This window comes from Anastrepha obliqua, chromosome 1 (assembly GCF_027943255.1).
Source record: "Anastrepha obliqua isolate idAnaObli1 chromosome 1, idAnaObli1_1.0, whole genome shotgun sequence".
Classification (NCBI taxonomy): Eukaryota; Metazoa; Arthropoda; class Insecta; order Diptera; family Tephritidae; genus Anastrepha; species Anastrepha obliqua.
This window is the reverse complement of record NC_072892.1, coordinates 61,700,084-61,716,665: the sequence shown is the minus strand read 5'-3', so window position 1 is coordinate 61,716,665 and position 16,582 is coordinate 61,700,084. Positions and strand designations below refer to the sequence as shown.

At 36.0% G+C, this 16,582-nt stretch overlaps 1 protein-coding gene across 5 annotated transcripts in view; it reads left to right on the top strand.

The window, feature by feature from the left end:
• Positions 1–16,582, top strand: part of LOC129245461 (regulator of G-protein signaling loco) — an 89,153-nt gene that overhangs the window by 18,990 nt on the left and 53,581 nt on the right. The window contains exon 1 of one of the 5 annotated variants that reach the window (XM_054883649.1): positions 4,305–4,402. The exons of the other annotated variants lie outside the window; for them this stretch is intronic. The gene's annotated coding sequence lies outside the window, so the exon portion shown is untranslated. Of the gene's footprint in view, positions 1–4,304; positions 4,403–16,582 lie in introns of those variants that run through there. 5 annotated transcript variants of the gene reach the window in all.

The window sequence follows — 16,582 nt, the reverse complement described above, 5'->3', positions numbered from 1 at the left end:
GAAAGTTGTAAAAAATAATCGCACGAAAATGTTCACGATTTAATTCCATTTTTGGACCGAGATGAATCTTTTAAGTTACTGTAAACAACACAAATAGCGCTGGTATTTCAAAACGTTCTGAGTACGTAAAAGCCAAAAAATGTCAAACTTTGCGATCTAGCTGTCAGTTGCCAGATTGCAACACCAGGGTTGCCAAATCCTGCCAAATAAAAGGCACCCCTCGTATCACGACCGCAGCTTTATCGAGCGACCTAATTCAATACGAGGATTCCCTTTAATAGTTTTCGCCAATTTCAGAATTGACTGTTTTAAGTTTCTTTAGTAGTAAAGTTGCGATATGGCCAGAGTTACCGAAAAATCCAGGCGATCATTGACATTGAGGTGCTTCTTCCGTATTTCAAACATATGGCTCCACGGCGGAGAATAGAAGTAGAGGGAACACCCAGGCATATAGAAATTATTCCGCAGTGTATTTAAACCCAATGATGACATTCAAAAAAACTGTCACAAATGGCAATATACTTTCAGAAAGTCTACCAACTCTCAACGATTCAGGTTAAAGAAGGAAACATTTTGGCACCGCAATAAACGCGAACTCATGTGTCTGAATGGAAGATGAGACTGGCAGGAGCTCCTCAGACTTCGCAAAACTTAACCATGCACAGCCAGGAGATTGTTAGTTGGCCACATCTTTATCAGGTGACATGTGAACCTTTTCAGCGCTCATCACTAAGAACGATAGATTACCTGGCAATCCGAAGCAAAATTGTAAGAGTAAATTCGGCTGACACGTCACCGAAGTTTCGGCAGCCGAATTCTGCCCGCTCATTTCACACGTATTCACACGCTCATCTAATTAGTTGTTGTTCCGACAGGAACGAAGTAACTGATTTGTTTCGTATATCGCCAACACAATCCCAGTTTTTTGTTTTTTGTTAATAAACCGCCGTCATAAGCTAGATAACATCAGCAAATCAGCTGATTCCTTCTAAATCGTTCAGAGCCGGTTAACGGTCTGATGTTGGCGAAACCTCTGCATTCTGTGCTTCGTGGTTCACCACAATGATTTCTGTTGTACCGTCGAGTGCAAAGAAGGGGCTGGAACTTAAGGATAATTCTGGAAAAGAAGGCAGGAATTTGTGGATTCCCAGTTTCTTAAGTGATCTGAGCAAACATGAGTTAAAGATACGGCAATTACGTTGACTGGTTCGAATAGGAAGGGGACTTGAACCATGTTAATCTTTCGCTTAGGTATGTCGATGTAGTCTATAGACAACCACTTCAACCTATCCTAATCTTACCAAGATCTCATATTTTCGCCGCTCAATTTTGAAATGAGTGCAAGTGGAACTGAAATCCCCATTCGATATTACGGTAATCGATAACGAATGAGTTTCTAAATTTGTGTACAAACATAACAGGGTTTGAGGTATTTTCTGTAATACTATTATCATCTAGCCACTTAATCGTTCCTTTCCTGTATGAATTTTTTTGGCTGAAGGTCGTTTGATTTTTCGACCTATTAATTTAAGCTTTCAAAATTAATTTGATTACTTCTGCACATAAATTTATTTATTAATCTCTGCAGAAGTTGCCTAAATTTGTTCAAACGCTTATTTTATACAAAAAATAATAACTTTAAAGTAATTCAAATTCCTATCATTTTCAAATTTTATTTCAACAAGTAAGTTATTTCAAATTGCAACAAATCTACATTTACTTTGCATTAATTAATGGCATTTCGTAAAGTTATTAACGCAATGCAACTGACGGAATTTTTGTTTTTGTATTATTATTTTCCTGCTTATTTCGTTTTTAGTAACCATCTGATATACTCGTATGAAGGTATGCCTGCTATGAGTAACCACCACCACCGTCACCAACACCACGGCACAGTACTCATATAGGTGTATCAACGAAAATGCCAGTATCGTTTCACTGTGGGCAATCGTTGATAAAATCAAATGAAAATTTACTGAAAGCGGAATTGTTTTTTTTTACTGGTATCTATCAATACATGGCTTTTAACAAAATATTAATTTTATCATTTTTTGCTTTTATATCTGTATATCTTGATCTTGCGTAGACAAATTTAATATTTAATTTTATTTAATTTTTTTTAATTAATTTCATTAAGATGTATTCTTAAGATAAATAATTATTAGAACGAAGCTGGTCGATAAAATTGAGCAAACATATTTTACCAGAAATCAGATTTTGGCCTACATATATTTGAGGTTATGTAGCATCGTGATTTCGTTATTTTTTTCATTTCTTGTGTTAAAGGACCATGAGACGCAAAATTAATCACCCAATTTTGTTTTTGAATAACTTTTTTTCTAAATAAAACACAAAATGATTTTGGGTGATGGAAATCTTTATTTTGACCTTTGTCTGTTTGTATACTATTCTGTATCTGTATCTAGTTCACAAGTGTCAAATATGATTGACGTACGACGCCATTTGCAAAAATTATAAATCTTCCGATAGGATGATTAATTTTGTGCCACCTTGTACAAGTCTTCTGCTTTCAAATGTCGTTGAATTTATTCCAATATTGAAAAAACAGGTGACAGTGAAATAAACACACGTCACTTCGATTTGATGCGTAAAAATCGAATGCTTCCCCTCGTTCTTTAAAAATGGCAAATGGCGTTACATTTTAAGATAAACTCAAAGAAGTCATTAAGTGAAAAGGAAGAGGAAAATGTATTATACACCAGGCTTGATTCTTCTTCTTTTGCAGCTCAATGTAGCTTCGAATCATTTAAGCACCATCCCTATATTTCAGGTTTAGGCTTTTCAGATTTTGCAAGAACTCGAAAACTCCATATAAAAAACGTCGAATAATTTCAAGAAATGCTCAAATTAAATTTATCTTATAGAATACGCAGTTCTTAAGAATTGTGCTACGCTTATTACAAGTATCTTCTAGTTTTTTAAATTTCTTTGTTTTGAGCAAGCACTAGTCAGCTCAGGTTTGACAGAGTGGTCATCTTCTTCTTTGAGACAGCCAAGTATCAAATGTCAAAATTTCTTTGACGTTTTCCTGGAACTAATGGCAAAATTTTTATATTTGCTTTTTAGAAGTCTGTTTTAACCTTAAAACTGCAAAAAGGTCTTCCAGGAAAAAATTACAGAGGATGTTAAAGTGAAGTTGGTTATTTACGACTATCTTGAAGGCGAAGGTAAAATATTTTTTTTTTTTTTTAATTATCGATTGATTAAAAAAAATTATGAATTAGCCCCAAAAAAAAAAATGATTTATTTTTTATTTTTTTTTTATTAAAATCTAAAAAGATAATGTAAGAAAATTTTTTATAATTTAGATTTTAATAAATCTAAAATAGATTATAGTAAATTTAAAATCTAAAAAAAAAAAATTACATAAATAAACAATGTAAATATTTTTTTAATTAATAAAAAAAATATTTTTGGAAGCCAATTCATAACTTAACAATTTTTTTTTATTATTTTTTTAGAAATAAAATACAATAAAAATAAAAAATATTTTACATTATTATGATTATTATTAAACGATTCATGATGACTTGCCAAATCTTAATGAACAGAAAAAGTCAACAGAGTTTGCCATTCTCAGCTGTCAAACCATGGTTATCGAATCGATAGTTCTCTTGCCGCTATAAACACCCGTTATATACCATAAATATTTTTCGAAAAATATCTCCTTTTAACCACTGTGCGCCGCAAGTATAAAACAGCAGTAACAAAACGCTAACCACCAGCATTACTGTGTTTCAGGCTATACAATCAGTTTGCATACACTCACACACACACGCACACAATCAAATGTACAATCCGGCGATACAACTTAATGCTAGTTTCAATTTCAATTTTACTGATGACTTTTTTCGCTTTTTACGCTGTTGTTGTGGACTGGTTGCTGACATTTGCTTAGTACAATTGACTGTTGTTCGGCATTTAGCGGCTGCTTTTTGGTGGATGATTAGTTGGCTTGCGCTGGCGGTTGTAAACATTCGACAAATTCGTGTAAGCCGCAACTCTGAATCAGTCTTTGAACGTGACCCAAACGTGGTAGTACTTACATAGCCGTGTCCGGTGGTAATTCGATTGTATGCGTACGACAACGACGCGAAAGAAAGCTAATCGAGCGCAAGCAATATTAATGTGAAATTGTTTAAGTATTCCGAACGGAATACAACGCATTGATTTGTTTTTGTAAAAAGTGAATAATTTGCACAAAGTGAAACGCTGAGTTGAATTTTCAAAACCAAAAATAAAATAAAATTAAAAATACTAATTAATTAACAATTTAAGTTTCAAAAAACCAAAGGGCCTGGTGGTTAACAAATAATTTATAATTATTTTCACTGTGAAAAAACAAACAAGAAAAATTTAGTTTGTTTGCAAAAATGAATTTGTAAGTTCATTTAATTGATAACTAAGCGAATCATTTGTTTTAAAGTCAAGTGGTGTTAAATTTTTAATGGAAACGAACGAGCTAAAAATTAAAAAAATAAATTTTAAATAATAATTTAATTTAATAATTTAAAAAAATTTATGTTGGGGTGTTTCTCAAACCAACGATAGTGGGTGGTTTGAGCCACAAAAGACATAAAATTGCTCTAATTTTTTCGGATTCTTTTATTTAATTTTTTTTATGTTTCTGTTTTTTTGTTTGCTTGAATTTTTCTAATTTTTTTTTGTTTTGCTCGGATTTTGTTTATAGCTTTTTTTGTGTTATAAAATATAAAAATAAGCACTCATACTCGTCCCAAGCACAAACAATTTGTGTTCTGTACTACACAAATTAATTATGAGCCAGGTTGTTACAGGAGCTAAAACTTGCGTTTATCAGTATAAATCAGGGTGAAAATAGTAGTCAATACAGTCTCACAAAAAAGTGCAGTCTTATTATAACTCTAAAGCTCGCATCAATTCCTTCGAAGTAAGTCGAGTTTGTTTGAATTTTCAAATAAATTGAATACTCGTAAACGGAAAAATCCCGAAAAAAAATATTGCAAATAATTAAAACTATTAATTTTTGATATGGCAATACTGGCTTTTTAACAGAAAAAAGTCACTTACATTCTTAAATCTTTTGCATCACCGCTCGAAATGCGCAATGTACTCAAAATACCTTACGTCCTTAAAGCTTTGCATCGGCAAGACTTTACTGTTTGTTCTAATGAAAAAGAATATTACTGGGCTACCAAAATTATTTTTTTTCCTCAAACTTTAACAAAAAAATAATTTATGGTGTATTAGTCCAGCGAATGATGCAAAAGGGTTACGGATATTGCTTGGAGCTGCGTTTTTCTACTCATCACTCACTTAACCCCATTGAGCCTCCGTTGCTAGCAAGAATAAAGCGGCGAAAGTCAGCATGGGTCGCTTAACTGGTGATATTTTCAAATTCTAATCCTTATTAAATTTAGTACTCATTTTACTGCTGAATACTTTCAATCAATGTGGCATGCCTTTGTTTGACTTGACGTGAAAGTTCAGCGGTGTTTTTACCGATCTGGTTCGCCTCAATGCCTCAAGTCAGCCAAACGTTTTAGATCCATTTTGTTGGGGGCCTTGAAAATGGCTTTACCTGTTGATTCAGAGAATAATATTGTGAAGTTCAGCACCAAGTGATAAATAAAAAAAAGAAAAGTAAAGGGGAAGAAATCTAAAGGCTTCCAATTCAGATTTTTTAAATTAAAGAGGCCTTTAGATGCGTACTTTGTTTTGGGCACAAACAAATTAGCGAAAAAAGTTGTGGAATCCGCTACTACTTAACCTGAGCTTTTTTCAACGACTCTGCAAATAAACTAAGGTTAGGTTACACGGTTGCCTTCGAAGTAGGAATGGGGTTACTTGGACAGTGACTTTAATTCGTTTATTACTTACTACCATTCGACGAAGAAATAGGGGTGGACAGCATGGAGAATAAGGATGATATTTGAACGATGACAATTAAGAATTACGCTACATGAAAATTCTTCACACGCCTAATATCCAAACCTAACATCTCTTTAAACGTATTTAAAAAGTGAGATCAAAGCTGTATGATTCTTAACCTCATGTGAATGCAAGTCAGCTGAGGAACAGGTGCAGATATGGATTCTCTTCATTATCCGTCAGTTGAACTCGAATGTATATATTAGTCCGACCGCATGGATATCTATCGCGTGGTGGCCGGTTTAGTTATCCACAATTAGCGAGAGTTGCGGCCTTAGAAGCTACTTCTAGCGCTGCCGATCCCGATATGGCTAAGGGACTCGCGGCCTTCCATGCCAGGGTTTTCGACAAAATGACTGATTGAGGCCCACCAGTCACTCCTACCTTTTCATAGCATTTAGAAACCAGCTCCCGAGTTCCCTGAGCAACCAGCTCATCAGTCATAGAGTTTATTGCAATGACTCTGTCAGCTTTTACCCACACAAGTTTTATAGCGAAGTGATCAGATGCTACCGAAAGGGAAAGCGGGCATTCACTTATTAAGCATACCATTTGTGAGCCTCAGACCTTGATAGCCGCCTGGCTCTCAGAAGTAATGTTTATCTACTTGGGCACAAGAGATCTAAGGGTCAAAGTGCAAATCTCCTTTTGCTCTATTTTATTACTTCATTAAAGGGTATTACACTAGGGAGGAATCAATCGTCTGTTTCGTTAATAGTAACTACTTCTGCTTCAAAACACTGCAGTGATTCTTTAGTATAATTTTGGACTTTATCGGGAGCTACTTGCAGATGACTACTTCACCAACATTTAGTTTCAACTTCGAGCGCTCCAAGAATAGGTTCGCTAAGCCCTATTTCCAGATGCTTTGCTCCCTTAGGAGACTCCGTTGGGGAAGAATCTGCTGCGTACCAATTTTGGTATTCAATGGTTAGCTACCTCCTTGCACGAACTGAAAGTTATTATGAATTTTAGAGTGCTTGTACGGAAATTAAACTTAAAGCCCACCCATATTAAGCATATCGCGGCGGTAATGTCTTCAGGGTTGTCCGAAATTAACCACTGTTTCCAATTACTTTCCCTTTGTACTTTCTAAATCTGTTTAGCCAACATAGCTATCGAATCTTCGCAGGCGATGACTCCATATACAATAACATTCTTAATTTTTTAATAGTTTCATAAAGCCAGTAAGTTAAATTAGGTGAAAAGCACCACTGTGTACTCATAGCCGCCCTGCAGACATAGGGAAACGAATTGATACGACTTTTTCTTAATCCTCACCTCAATGTAGAGTCTTCACAAACATATTTCTGTCGGAAATTAGTCGCAAGTATTGCGAAAGCATTTCCCAAGTAATTGTCGCATACATTGTCGCGGTGTTCAGCCGACCCCTCCACCTATTTGTAGTGTGTGTGTTCATGTTTTTCTATAAGTGGAGGGGCCTAATGTTCTATGCCGCCTCCAAACGGCATTTCATTTTTTTATGAGGAGCTTTTCCAATAGAGAAATATGACGGCCGTTTGAATAAAAACTAATATACTTAATTGTTTATTTTTCGACATAGTCTCCTTTTTTTATTTTTCGACCAAGTCTCCTTTTAGACTTATACACTTCGCCCAACGCTGTTCTAGTTTGTTGATCCGTTCAGAATAATAGAATTTCTTCAAGTCTGAAAAATTGCCAGTCGTTTCCGCAATCAGTTCCTCGTTTGAATGAAATCTTTTTCCTACCAACCATTTCTTCATATTGGAGAACAAATAGTAGTTCCAAAGATCCGAGAGAGCCAAGTGTGGAGAATAAAGGGAATATGAAACGAGTTCCATTTCCATTAGGGTTCCATTTGCTGCTGCGTTGTCGTGATGGAAAAGGAATATCACCAATTTCCTCGATTGGAATGAATGCCAAACACAAAGAAATAGACCGATCTGGCTGAAGTTTGGTGTGTGTGCTTCCAACAGTTGCTACTAATTAAACATAACCTCGCTACGCGCCAGTAGTGGCATCTCTCCGACTTTGCACGGACTTTTCAAATGACCCTCGTACACTCAGCGGTTTTTCATTGAAATTATTAGAAAACATCTGTTTTATTATTTAAGCTTCGAAGCAGGGCCCTGCCGAATAATACTCACGCAAAAACCCATTCAGCGCGCCCCCATGCCAATTTCTCAGAAATTTTAAGACCAAGAAAGAATAAAAAGAAAATTTGTTCCCATATATTATTGCCATTTATGTGAATACTTGCTTACATGGAATTCCCGTTAGAACCGATTAATTAAGAATTCCACCCCACCACATTCTTAACGCCATGCGTTCACCGCGCTGTCACTTTCAACGCATTATTCACCTAACAAATTTTGGGATTGAAAAAACGCGAACAGTTTTACTTACCTCACTAATTTTTCAATGAACAATTTCGGTGAAACTTGTGCTTTCTTCGCAATCAATTTTCTTTTTCTTTTTTTTGCAATAACATATATTGCCAAATTCAAATCATAATACCGAAATAATTCGTGAATTACATTTTTAAGTCGACATACAAATAAACGAAGAATCGCACCGCTAATCTATGAAAAACACAGCGGAATTGTTTACTATACACTTAATAAATACTTAAAAAAAAAGTTTCTCGATTTAAAAATAACTCGAAAAATAATAAACATTTTATTATCGTACGAATCTTTGACGTTAAAATATTGTTTAGTGTATTTTTTCCACTGAAATGCTCACACACCATGACGCCGTGTAAAAGAGAGAGGAAACTGCAAGGGAAAACTATCACGAGGTTTTACTAAATTCTATTGAATAATAATAGAAAATAATAATTAAAAAAAAAAAGAAATAATCATTCGCATTTTTGCTGAAATATATTTTCATATAAATAAATTGGGATTTCTGTTTAATGCCAAAATAATACCAATCAATTAACAATACGCAGATTACTAATAAAGGAAACAATTTTCGTTCGAACAATGACGCCTCGGGTGACGCCACTAACTATTGTACTACACATCTAACAATGCCTGCCTAGCCTCACCAGTCTCCCCAGCGGTTGTCTGGTGATAATTAATACCACTTAGCGGTCATAAGCAGTTTTCTACTGCACAAATAGTGAGCGCTAATCGAGGCTAATAGATGCCTAAAAGATGCGAGGCAAGAGTGCGACGATTTATTTTGCTTTTAGGCTAAAGTGCCAACAACTGGCGGCATTCCAAAAATACCTAAAACAGTTCAAAATACCGCAGGTGCAAAATATTTTTAAAACGCAATGTGTGCGCACTGGCAGAAATTAAAGCAGACGATCGATTGGCCATAAATTTACGCGAAACTTGGAAGTGAAAATGTTTTGAAGAAACACAAAAAAAAAACAGCACAGGGTGACCCATCTAGCGTTTGGAGTCCTCGTATAAATAAAAGACGCTTGAATATATTTCAATTGATTAATTTTTCTATTGGAAAGAGTAGACTTTTGCATTAAATACATAAACACCATTTCTATCAAATGACTTTAACGGCTGACTTCACAGCAGCCCATTCCGTTTACTTAGTTTCTCAGTACCTTTTTCCGAGTTGTTGGCCGCCGTAGCCGAATGGGTTGGTGCGTGGCTACCATTCGGGAGTTCGGAGGTTCGAATCTCCGTAAATGAAAATGAAAAAAGATGGTAGAAACAGTTTTTTTCTAATGGCGGTCGCCCCTCGGCAGGCAATGGCAAACTTCCGACTCCAGACTTTATCCATGCTCAGTACATCGGATCCATACAACCTAAGTCTGATTCTAGAAAACACCGAACAGCTTCAAAGAAAATGCTCTGCAGTAACTCTCGCGACAGGATATGCATATTGTGCCGCAAATAATTCCCATGGTAGCCATATGCTGACCACAGATGTTGTGCGCTGTGATTACACCCACCACTACCCTCAGGGGGCGGAATTCAAACGCTTGATAAACCATCCTGAATAAAATGCCTATTGAAACAGCAAAAAACACACACTTCGTATATAAAGGGTAATCCAACTACACACTTGTTTTCAAGAATAATACAACCCAGTAAAGAAGTATCTAACCAGCACCAACTTTTCGGAGTTTTACTTCAAGAGAGATGCCCATTTTCGCTTTGAGTATACGTTACACCAACGAGCGAATTGTTACTGAATTATCTGAAATCAGCAAATAAGCACCCCAAAACCTGCATCAAACAGTCATTCTCCGCAGCTGCATGACGCCTCTCCATACTCACATCCGATCCTCACATGTGAGAATTTTGTTTGTCGTTGCGGTGAAAATGAGCCTCGTGAGTAAACATGATTTTTCGGCCTAATTCGAGATGTAATTCAAGCTGCTCTTAGAACCAAATTAAAAAGCGATATAAAGTGGACAATCGTTAACCTTCAAATACTGAGCTCTTTCGACCTTACTTGGGAATAATCTCAGATATTTGTGCAAAATCTTGAAATCAGTGACGAGTCGATGTTTCCACATTTTCGTCGCATGATGTGACTCCGAAAACTGTTAGTATGGCCAACTAGCATGTTGTTCAAGTCTTAGCCTCATAAGAGTAATACTGCTGTGGTGCAGACTAAGATACTCCAGATGCCCTCTAAGTTAGATTGAATCTCACCACTTGGAAATCTATCGCAAGTTGCGGCTATGTTAGCCTTAGAAGCTCGCTGGAGTGGCTCCGATCTTCACGCGGCTCACTTTAAAAATAAGCCTGTAATATTTGTGATGTTATGCAAGCACAAAACAATTCGCATAATTCTAAAGAGGTACATATAGTAAGTTAAAAAAGTTTTGCCACAGTGAGCTTGTTTACATTCTTCGCAAAGTTTTACATGCCAATTTTTTTCGCTAATTTTGTATAAAAATGTATAATTGTATGAACTATCTTCAACAAAGCAACACATTTCAAAGTTACAAAATTTATTTATAAAATAATAAAAATGAAAAATTATGAAATTTTCAACCAATTCGAACGTCTTACTCAGAATTTAATATTTTTTATATATATATTTTATTTATTTTTATTTGCGCAAATTTTATATAAAAATTTAGTTCGTACTATAACAAAACCGACATACATATTTCAAAGATGCAAAATTTATTGATAAAACGATAAAGAAATGAAGATATTCACAACAAATTTTCGAGCTTTTAATCAGAATTTTTTGTTTTATTTTTATTTTATTATTATTATTATAATTTTTTTTTATATAAGCAATTTTTTAGCATATTAAGTTCTAGTGCACGTTTGAAGTTGTTGAAAATTTCCATCTATTTTTAATATATTTTTTTACTGACGATCTTATACATTTTCTGCGATTCAGCTCTTGAACGCTTGAGACCATCAGCAAAAAATTTGTAAAAGTCAACGTGAATTTCATACAATACTTGCGCTTTGCTCCGCTTGAATTAAATGGGCTATAAAACTGCAGGTAGGTAGGTAGGTAGGTAGGGTGGTTGTCGCAAGACACACTTAGACCTTCGGCAGGTCCATTGTGATACCACTGGAGCTTATCCTTACTCTACGTGTTCCTTTTCAAACCATCCGGTTGCTTTAATAAACGAGCAGAGCTTCGTTAGTTTTAGATGGGCTATGTCCGCTACATCGGTTAGAAATGCTGCATCGAGAGTACGCAGCCTTCTCATAGCTAGGCTTTCACACTCACACCTCTTCTTCTGTATTAAGACAGCTTCTACAGAAATCGAAGTAAGGGAGTCCTAACCTTCTAGCGTGGCTGCCTATTAAGCAATGACCAGTTAGAACACCTATCATTTTTCTTATAGATTCTCTGTTGAATCGTAGCAAGATCTTCGATCGACCGCTGTTCCAGTTCGGCCATGTCTGTCTGCTTAGTTCGCATGTTGTGAGGTTTTGCCAGATTGTATTTACCTTTTTGATGGTTTCCCTGTCTATAAGTAATTTACAAGTGGCTATGGGCATGGGTATCAGCGCCTTATCCGGTTCGAGACCGAGCGTTGTACCGGTTCTTGCAAGTTCGTCCGCCTTACAATTTCCTGCAATGTTTCTGTGGCCTGGCACCCAGATAAGGTGCACCTTGTAGCACTTAGATACGTCATCTAGTAGTTTAAAACATTCTAGAACTGTTTTTGACGAGTGTGTTTTTGATTCCAGCGCTTTTATTGCTGCTTGACTGTCCGAGTAAATGAAGACTTCATTTGCGGATAATACTCTCGTTTTTATCTCTTTAAGTCCCTCTTTTATGGCAGTGACTTCCGCCTGAAATACACTGCAATGATCAGGCAAGCGAAATGATTGGCATACTCCGAGTTTGTCGGAGTAGACCCCTCCGCCTACTTGGTTGTCTAGTTTTGAGCCATCTGTGTAGATGTTTAAGTCATTTATCTTGACAATGAGCCCGTTATCCCATTCCTCTTTGGAAGGAAATACTGTGACAAAGGATTTATCGAAATTGATGTCCTTGGTCCTACAGAAATCCGTTGTGCTGGGAATGCAGGGGAATTGTTCTAAAATTGAGGAGTGCCCTCTTTGGTACGTTCTGAGTAGGCCGATTTCTCTTAGTCTGAAAGTTGCTTTGGCAGCTGTTTGCTTACCGTACTGCTCTATTGGTAGAATGTTAAGAATAATATTTAGTGCATCTGTGGGTGTGGTTCTGAGGGCCCCGCAGATGCAAAGACTGGCCATTCTTTGTTCGTGTGCCATGGTTCTTTTGACATACAATTTATCTAAAGCTGGCCACCATACTAATATGCCGTATGTTAGGATTGGTCTGACAATTGCCGTGTAAAGCCAGTATACGATAGATGGGGAGAGACCCCAACTTAGTCCTATTAGCTGTTTACAAGAGTATAGTGCTATTGTCGCTCTTTTTACTCTATCTTCGACATTTGCCTTCCATGTTAGCTTTCGGTCTAGTATTAGACCTAGGTAGCGGGCCTCATCACTGAATGACAGTGCCGTTCCACCTAGAGTCGGAGGAGTTATATTTGGAATTTTGTGTTTCCTGGTAAATAGGATGAGTTCAGTTTTATTGGGGTTGACGCTTAGCCCATTTGCTTTTGACCAGTTTTCAACCATGTTTAGTAAATCCTGCATGACTTCTATGAGTGTATTGGGGAATTTCCCCCTTACTACCAAACTGCATATCAAAACAAAAATTTCCTGATTATTGCTTAGATTTTTACCAAAGTTTAAAACTTCGATTTATACGGCTTTTCTTATACTAAAAACTATATTTGTACACAAAATTAATAAAAAAAGATTTAGCATGGCAAACATTGTGACTATTGTAAATGAAAAAGAACTGCCAAAACTTTTTGGACTGACTGTAAGAAGCTGTCAGTGTCAAACAAACCAACGGCACAAAAACCCACTTATATTTGCTACACCCTGTATTTGTATATGCGCAACTGCTGATTAAATGTATTGTTGTTTGGAAATTTTTCGAGCAGATACGCAATCGACGTCACATACCGTGGAAAAACACAAAAACTGGGAGCAATAGAAAAATTGGCTTCTTCCCTTAGCGCTTTTAAATACACGTCGCTCCCTAATGTATGAGCGTAAGGCGAAAATAATCAATACTTGCGAAAAATGTAAGCTATTTAAAAATCAACTAAGTAAATAATAGAGCTGCAAATTACCCGAAAACCATAAACAAAACATTATTTTGCAATAAATTTGGCGAAGTGCTCGTAATCACCGTGCAAACGCCAAATCAGTGCCACGCACCAGGTCTAGAAGACATTCCTGAAATTCCATTCAAATTTATAGGCTTGCGCTTAGAATTATCAAAATACAGAATTACGTTTAGTTGTTGTTTTATTTCGCAAATTTCGTTACACGCCGCCCTGCAAGTCAAATAATTTCCAAACACTCTGCAATGCGCAATTAAATGAAATCATACCCAATAATCCATAAGCCTTAGGCCGATCAGCTAGTGATGAGTGGGTACGAAAAATATTGCCTGTGCGTTGAGGGTCATTAGAATTTTTTAATTAGCGAACATTTTTATATCAGCATTGCATTTTACTGAAGCGAATCGAACTTACAAATTGCTCATCCACAAGCGTTCCAAAAGCATTCGTAAGCATTCATAATTATGTGCCAGTGTATGTGCATATGGCTTTAGCCAGCCTGAATCTGCGGTCTATTTTCGGCGCACTTACTAATCTAATTGTTATCGTGATTTCATTCAAATCTTTATTTTGCGTGCTTTTGCACTAAGAGGGGGTTTCAAGCTATTCTGCATAGGTTTTTCTAATTCTACGAAACATCAAATATTTGACAGGGTCTATCAAAGGGGGGCGCCGTGAGCGGGTGAACTTGTGCGTGACTACTATTAGTTTCTTTCCGAGTCTTTTTTGCATTAAACAACGACTTAAAGTAACGCCATGAAAAGAAATCCAGGGAGTTAAATCGACCATTTCTAGAGATTAGGTGATTGCTAATCCAGTCCTTAGCGGTAGGATAATCACCTACCCTGTCAGAAAGCAAATGGGTTAACGCAACCAACGCAATACTAAGTCTTGTCGAGGCCCTATGCTCCCGAGTGGAGTGAGCAAGGAAAAAAAATGTACTCCTTCAAAGTATCATTTATTTGAACTGCTATATGGCATACGTCACAATCTTGTCAGAACTATAAATCACTGAGGTCAAAGTCAACAATATGGACCGTAAGATAAGATGGTGACTATTTCCATGCCTTACATCCAACACCAGCAGACATTTTCTTCAAACATTTTGCAGAATACAATCGGAGAATTTTTGGTGCTTCAAATGGTCAAGAGTTTCACTTTTTGCGTCAATTTGATTTTATCAGATTTTTAAGCAAAATTTGTCATAATTGGAGCGAGAGAACAGACTCCCAATTCCAGTGAACGTTGTGCAATCGACTGGTTCGATTTATTTTGAACTAAGGCGACAATTGTTTCGGTACTTTGCCCCCTTGGCACAGGAACATTTAATAAGGAGTATGTGGACTTGAATTTATCCAGTGCATATGGTAGGGAAAGACAGTTTGGTGGGACGCTTATGCGACCAAGAGTTGAAGCGACCACCAAACTATTATAATAGAATTTCGGTAGTAATTTTTTCAGTATTTGCTCGTTCATAAACTTTATCCTCATCATCTACATAAATATAAACTTTAATTGGCATTTTAACATAAAAAAATATAAGTGTTAAAATATTTAATTGGGATATCCCCAGTTGAAGCCCCATTTTATGTATGTATTTTCATCAATAGCTGAGACTGGTTTTAGAAAATGCATGACAACTATGTTAATGAAGTTACGGCAGTCAAGGTTGTATGATATATGAATTATGTGACTCATGGAACATAACTATCAAGATAAGTGGGCTGTTCGTACCTTTTTACGTCTTCCTCAAAAGGGCTCCAGCTGTACGGCACTTTGTGTCACACAGCACATTCAATAATAAACTCGTTTTTTTATTCTTTGTTTACTTTCCATCTCTCGGCGATATGTATTATTTTGTTGGTGTTCGTCAGCCTCCATTAAGGTACATGTCTGAACAGTGTAAAATGAAATAGAAGCACGAGTGCGTTGAACAAAGTTTATTAAGCATTCGTGCTTATATTTCATTCTACACTCAAACGCTCCTATTTAGAACCCCTTTTCAATCAGACTGAAAATTTTCATTACTTACAAAAATTTTCTCCGAATACATAAAATTTGAATTTGCGTAGATTGTTGATGAGTTCATATAGTTTATGAATTAATTTATTTGGCTTACAACATTTTAAGTAGTGATGCTGGTATTGTGGCATGAATAGGGCGAATGCCTTCCACTTTTAGTTAGCCTTCGCGTGAATATTTAAGACCAATTGGTGAAAGTATTTCTATAATAATGTCTACTCATTGTTTTTAATTAGGGCCATAAAACCAGGTGCCTATACCTTTTCTTAAAAATATTTATTATATTTACTGGATTATTTGGGAAAAATAATATAATCATAGCAAACATGTTTTTTAGTATTAAAATATGATTTTTCTTTTCCCAAAATAACCACAAGCCAATTTGATTAGATCACGACGGACTTTTAAAGGACGGACCCCTATTCCAGAAATATGAATTGGTAAAAATTAAACTGTTGGGAAATCAAATTTTGATATTTATTGCTTTATGAAAATTGTAAGGTTTAGTTTCTGATATAAAAATTGTTTGTGGTTTCTTTGTACGCATGGTCGTCTGGGTTTTGTAACATATAACATAGAACGTCCAAAGGTGAATCGAATCAACCTACAAAATCGAAATTGGAAAATTTGGCACATTCATGCATCTGGCATAAGTAAGACATATATCTTTCAGACTTATTGTTGTTGTAGCAGCTTACCAACACTCTTGTCCAACTTCGCTCAGTTATTCCTTCAGTCATCCATACCTACATCCTTTGTTTAGCGGTTGGCCGAGCTTTTTCTCCAATTTATGATGTGTATTTCGATGATGACCTAAAGACGGCGAGTACCTACAGTTTCATGCCATCGTCGCACAACAGATGGTTTTTATATTTTTAATTAATACCTATAAAAAACTTCACGGTGCGTAAAATTTAAGAAAAAAATTCCAATTTCAATTAAAAAAAATTTTATTTTAAACAAAATTGTTTTGCGGAAAAAATTTATAACGCTCTTTTTATATCTTTTTTTATT